This window comes from Phodopus roborovskii, unplaced genomic scaffold (genome assembly GCF_943737965.1).
Source record: "Phodopus roborovskii unplaced genomic scaffold, PHOROB, whole genome shotgun sequence".
Classification (NCBI taxonomy): Eukaryota; Metazoa; Chordata; class Mammalia; order Rodentia; family Cricetidae; genus Phodopus; species Phodopus roborovskii.
The window spans coordinates 33,245,597-33,251,558 of record NW_026126470.1 but is presented as its reverse complement, the minus strand read 5'-3'; the positions used below and the strand labels follow the sequence as shown (position 1 = coordinate 33,251,558).

Genomic DNA, 5,962 nt, shown 5'->3' with positions numbered 1-5,962 from the left:
CCTAAAATTGTAAGGGGTAATCCTATAAAAGATGCTGTTAGTTTCTCCTGATGGTTCTTCTAATGGAAAAGCTGCTTATGTTATTGATGGAAAAGAATTTGTAATACAGACAGATTCATCTTCAGCTCAGATAGTTGAGTTACAAGCTGTTGCAATAGTTTTTCAACTTCTAATAAATAATTCATATATACTGATAATATCATATATACTGATATTATGTTTTCAGAGCTCTTCAAGTTTTAGAGATAGTTCAATACATTGGAACTAGTAATAATCAGGTTAAAATGCTGTTTGATCAAATTCAAAGTGCCATTCATTATAAAGAGAGTCACTGTGCTTTGTGGGTCATATAGGAGCTCATTCAAACTTTCCCGACCCTGCAGTGTGGGTTATTTTAAACCTTAGAGGATTACTATGATATGCAAAGGCTTTCTCTCATTGATAACATTCATAGGGTTTCTCTAAAGGGTGTGTTATTTTATAACTTAAAAGGATTACTATGATAAGCAAAGGCTTTGCAACATTCATTACATTCATAACGCTAATCTCAGTATTCTATCATGTTTTTGGAGACTACAGTCCTGTGAAAAGTTTTTGCCACATTGATTACATTTTGGGGGTTTGTTCTTGTATGAATTTGGAGATGACTGTTGTGAAAACACTTTACCAAACTGATTACCTTCATATGGTTTTGTTCTAGTATGTGTTTGGAGAGCACTGCTATGCATAAAGTCTTTACTACAATGAGTACATTCATAAGGGTTCTGCCTAGTATGGGTTCCTTTATGAATTTGGAGGAGTCTTGTAAAACCATTTACCCATGTACATTTAATTCATGGGGTTTTTCTCCACCATGGATTATTTTTAACAATGAAGACTTATATGCCTATAAGTCTTCAGTATGGTTATTTTATGCACTGGCAGGTTTGTATGCATAGGCGTTACCACTATGATATACTCATAAGTTTTCTCTCCAGTATGGGTTATTTTATGCATAAAAGTAATACATTATATGCATAGGCTTTATTACTATGATAAAATTAACAAGATTTCTCTCTACTATGGGTTCTTTTGTGAAATAGGTTGTTTCTTGTGAAAAGGCTTTCTCACACTGATTATATTCATAGGATTTCCCTCTAGTGTGGGCTACTTTATGGATTTGGAGATCAGTGTCTTGGGTAATGGCTTTCTCATACTCATTACATTCATAGGTTTTCTTTACCGTGTGGGTTACTTTATACTTAGGAGATTACTACGATGTGCAAAGGCTTTCTCACATTGATAACATTCATAGGGTTTCTCTAACGAGTGGATTATTATATAACTTAAAAAGATCATTATGATATGCAAAGGTTTTTACCACATAATTTACATTTATAGGGTTTCTCTCTGATGTGACTTCTAAAATGAATTTGGAAATGAGTGTTGTGAAAACACTTTACAATGCTGATTATATTCATAGGGTTTCTTTCAAGTATGTGTTTGGAGAGCAGTGCTATATATATAAAGGCTTTACCACAATGACTACATTAATAGGAGTTCTGCCTAGTATGGGTTCTTTAATGATTTTGGAGGACTCTATTAAAAAATGTTTTCCCATGTAGATTTCATTCATAGGGTTTCTGACCATTATGGGTTATTTTATGAATTAGAAGACTAAATTATATGCATAGGCTTTACTACATAGATTAAAACTCTTAGGACTTCTCGCTAGTATGTGTTCTTTTATGAAATTGGTTGTTTCTTCTGAAAAGGCATTCCCACATTGATTACATTCATAGTGTGGGTTATTTTATACCTTAGAAAATATCTATGATATGCAAAGGCTTTCTCACATTGATTACATTCATAGGGTTTCTCTACAGGGTAGGTTATTTTATAACTTAAAAGGATTACTATTATATGCAAAGGCTTTACCACATTGATTACATTCATAAGGCTTCTCCTTAGAATGTGTTCTATTATGGGTTAGGAGACTACTGTCCTGTGAAAAGGCTATACAACATTGATTATATTGATAGCATGTCTCTCTCGTGTGGGTTCTTGTATGAATTTGGAGATGACTGTTATGAAAACACTTAACCACACTGATTACATTCAAAGGATTTCTTTCCAGCATGGGTTATTTTATGCATGGAGAGTCTTATATGCATAGGCTTTACCACATTGATTATACTCAAAGGGTTTTTCACTAGTGTGGGTTATTTTATGCATTAGAAGACTGACATTACATGCATAGGCTTTTACAATGTTTAAATTCATAAGACTTCTCTCTACAATGGGTTCTTTTATGAAACTGGTTGATTCTTATGAAAAGTCTTTCCCACATTGGTTATGTTCAAGTGGGAGCTATTTTATAAATTCGGGAGCAATGTGTTGGGAAATGCCTTTCCAACACTGACTACATTCATAGTGTTTCTCTGCAGTGCAGGTTATTTTATACCTTAGAAGGTTACTATGATATGCAAAGGCTTTCTCGCATTGATTACATTCATAGGGTTAATCTACAGGTTGGGTTATTTTATAACTTAAAAAGATTACTATGATATGCAAACGCTTTACCACATTGATTGCATTCATAGGCTTCTCTCTACTAGTACAGGACTACAGTCCTGTTAAAAGGTTTTACCTAATTGATTACATTGATAGGGTTTCTCTCCAACATGTCTTATTTTTTACACTGGAAAACTTATATGCATAGGCTTTACCACATTAATTACATTTATAGGGTTTGTCTCTGATGTAAATTATAAAATGAATTTGGAGATGAGTGTTGTGAAAACACTTTACCGCACTGATTACATTGACAGGGTTTCTCTCCAGTATGTGTTTGGACACCACTGTTCTGTATAAAGTCTTTGCCACACTGATTACCTTAATAGGGTTTCTCTCCAGTTGTGTTTGGACACCACTGCTCTGTATAAAGTGTTTACCACATTGATTACCTTCATAGGGTTTCTATCCAGTATGGATTCTTTTATGCCTGTAATGATAATTGGCACAGTTAAAAATTTTAACACATCATTGCCTATCCATGCAGGACCACTAGTAATTTCCACCTGCCCGGTCTCTGACCCCCACTGCTGGTCCTCTACTGGAGTTCTGGGCGCCTCCCAGAGATCTGCCTATCCCAGCAGGGCCACTCTAAGTTCTTATAGGCTGCATCATTGACCCCCAACACAGGGCCTCTGTTAAAGAGGCCTCAGCTGGAGAGTGCCAGCTGACCTTGATCTGCCTATTGGTGTGGAAACATGCTGAGTACCAGCCCAGTCTTTGACCCCCCCCCCACTGTCTTTGACCCCCATTGCCAGGTCTTGACTAGAGGTGAGTCTGGGACAAATTTAGGTGGACTCTCCCCTACACCCTTCCCCAGGAAATCCCTGGGTTGGCCCCAGATCTTGCTGCCTCTGTGTCCTGTCCCTATCCAGAGTGCTCTAGGAGCTCTGATACACACCACCCCATCCCCACCAAGAGCCTGCCCTCCCCCTACCCTGTGCTCTACCCTGCCCACTGTCCCACACTGGAGCCAACAATCCAGCCACCTTTGGGGAACTTTCTGGAGCTGCTCTGAGCACACTAGACCTGCCTATCAATGCAGGACCACCCGTAATTTCTACCTGCCTGGTCTCTAACCCCATTTGCCAGTCCTCTACTGGAGTTCTGGGCCCCTTCCAGAGATCCGCCTATCACCACAGGGCCATTCTGAGTTCTGAAGGCTGGATCCTTGACTCCCATTGCAGGGCCTCTGCCAAAGAGGCCTCAACTGGAGATGCAAGGCCCAGTATAGATCTGCCTATCAGCATAAGGAACATCCTGAGTCCCAGCCTTCCATACCTTTGACTCCCATGGCCAGTCTTCTGCTGGAGCCTGATCTTTGACCCCCATCACCAGGCCCCTGCTGTGCAGAGACCTCCTAAAGTGCTTGGATCATCCAAAGCTACAGACATCGAACCTCTGACCCACCCAAGCCCACCTGGAAAGCACCATAGAGAGAGGGAGAGACCCCCACCAACACCTACTGGAAGAAGCTAAGGGGAAATAGCAATACAAGAAAACACCTAACAACAGAAAGACAAGCATAACACTACCAGAATCTATGGAATGTACACCAACTAGACCAGGATACAACAAAGCAGATGAAGCAGAAGAGAACGACTTAAAAATTATCATCATAAAAATCATAGAGGCCTTCAAAGAAGATGTGAGAAAATCCCTTAAAGAAATAGAAGAAAAAACAAACAAAAAAGTTGGAAGAAATGAACACATTTTTTAAAGGAAGTACAGAAAACCACGAAAAAACAATTAAACGGGTGAAGGAAACAGTCCAACACTTGAAAACTGAAATAGAGACAATAAAGTAAACAGAAACAGAAGAATGCTGGAAATACTGGGCAAACAATCAGGAACTACAGATTCAAGCATAACCAAAAGAATTCATGAGATGGAAGAGAGAATCTCAGGCACGGAAGATAAGCTAGAGGAAATAAAAATTTAAAACACACAGGCACTCTCACACACTTCTGTGCTTGGGGAAATGCCACGTGTTGAGTGTCACTGAAGGCATTCCTTGCTAAACTGCTGCTCCAGGTACTTTTGTTTGGAAAACCTATCACAGTAGGTTACAGCTGTTTAGTGGATGAGCAGAAAAGAAAGATATGCTTATGGCAACAAGAAAGTTTTAAGGTCTTTCAAATTGTATAAATGCACGTGTGAAAACGTTAATGTGTTCTCAGTATGCAAAGTTGGAACTGAAATGTGATATCAAACCAGTTGAAAAAAGTGTACAGTAACCATCTCTGGAGGTCACACCTGGTGCCCAGATAGACAAGAAGGCTTCGGCATGCATAGCATTTTGGCCTTGTCCATATTGCCACATAATCTGATCATGTGTGAATTTCCCAAAAGATTCATATCGTTCTGCCAGTTTGGTACTGAGGATATGCTAGTATTCCTCCTGGACCTTATCTTCATAGTCTTTAAACAGAAGCTCATATATTATTCCCACTTTTCAGAGGGTAAAGGTGGGCTGGTCCTTCTTCATCCAGAAAGAACCTGGAGAACTTGGTGACATAAGTGCCAAGGAGGGAGGCTGGCTTTCTAAAGTACAGGCTTCACTCTGACTGAGAACAATCTAATGTCTCCACCCCTGATAATGGCTATATTCTTGCTTTATGTTATGAAAAACTTGCTCATGACTTGGAAGGCAATGCTCACTGCCCAGCATGGCAGATTGCTAGAGACTAGTCAGCAGCATCTGCATCAGAAGAGGTGGCAGATTGGAGACCAGGGGACCAAAGACCCTGAGTGGGGCCAGGCAGAGGGGCACAGCATCTCAGCTCAGCATCACCACCTGGAACTCCATGGGCCTCTTTAATGCCGAACATGTCATCACGTGGAAGGGGACAAAGACAACACACAAACACGGTAACAATGGCCGTCCAGGACCCAATCCCCAAGCTACTGCTCCCAAGCCAAGCCAAGCCAACCCAGATGAAATTCCTGACTAATGAATAATAATAAAAAGTATAGTCTTCATGGTAAATTGAATATTTACAATAAATGGAGCATATCAAGGTTCTGAACTGTACCACCACTGCCTGTCCTCTATGGCTAACTAGTGTGGCTAAGCTTTGCATGCTGATCTTCAGGCAAGCTTTACTTGATAGATCATAAACAAAATATTATCAGTTACCTTATCATTTATATTCACAGGGCTTGTTTTCATGAGTTTGCAGGTACAAAATACAGACATCATAATGCTTCAATAGGTTGTTGACAAACTGTCAAAATTTCTTCTCCAGAATACACTTATGCAACTTAATGGAAGTGTGTTGGCTAAAGATCTTACCAAATACTTAATAGTAACAAGAGTTTCAGAATTAGTTTTTTTCAGAACTACTGACTCAAAGTCTACTACAATATGCAAAAGCTTTAAAAGATTAATTGCACACAAAAAGTTTTA

At 39.3% G+C, this 5,962-nt stretch overlaps 1 pseudogene; it reads right to left on the bottom strand.

Moving 5' to 3' along the window:
- Nucleotides 1-4,729: 4,729 nt before the first annotated feature.
- Nucleotides 4,730-5,389, bottom strand: LOC127227384 (akirin-1-like; annotated as a pseudogene).
- Nucleotides 5,390-5,962: the final 573 nt, after the last annotated feature.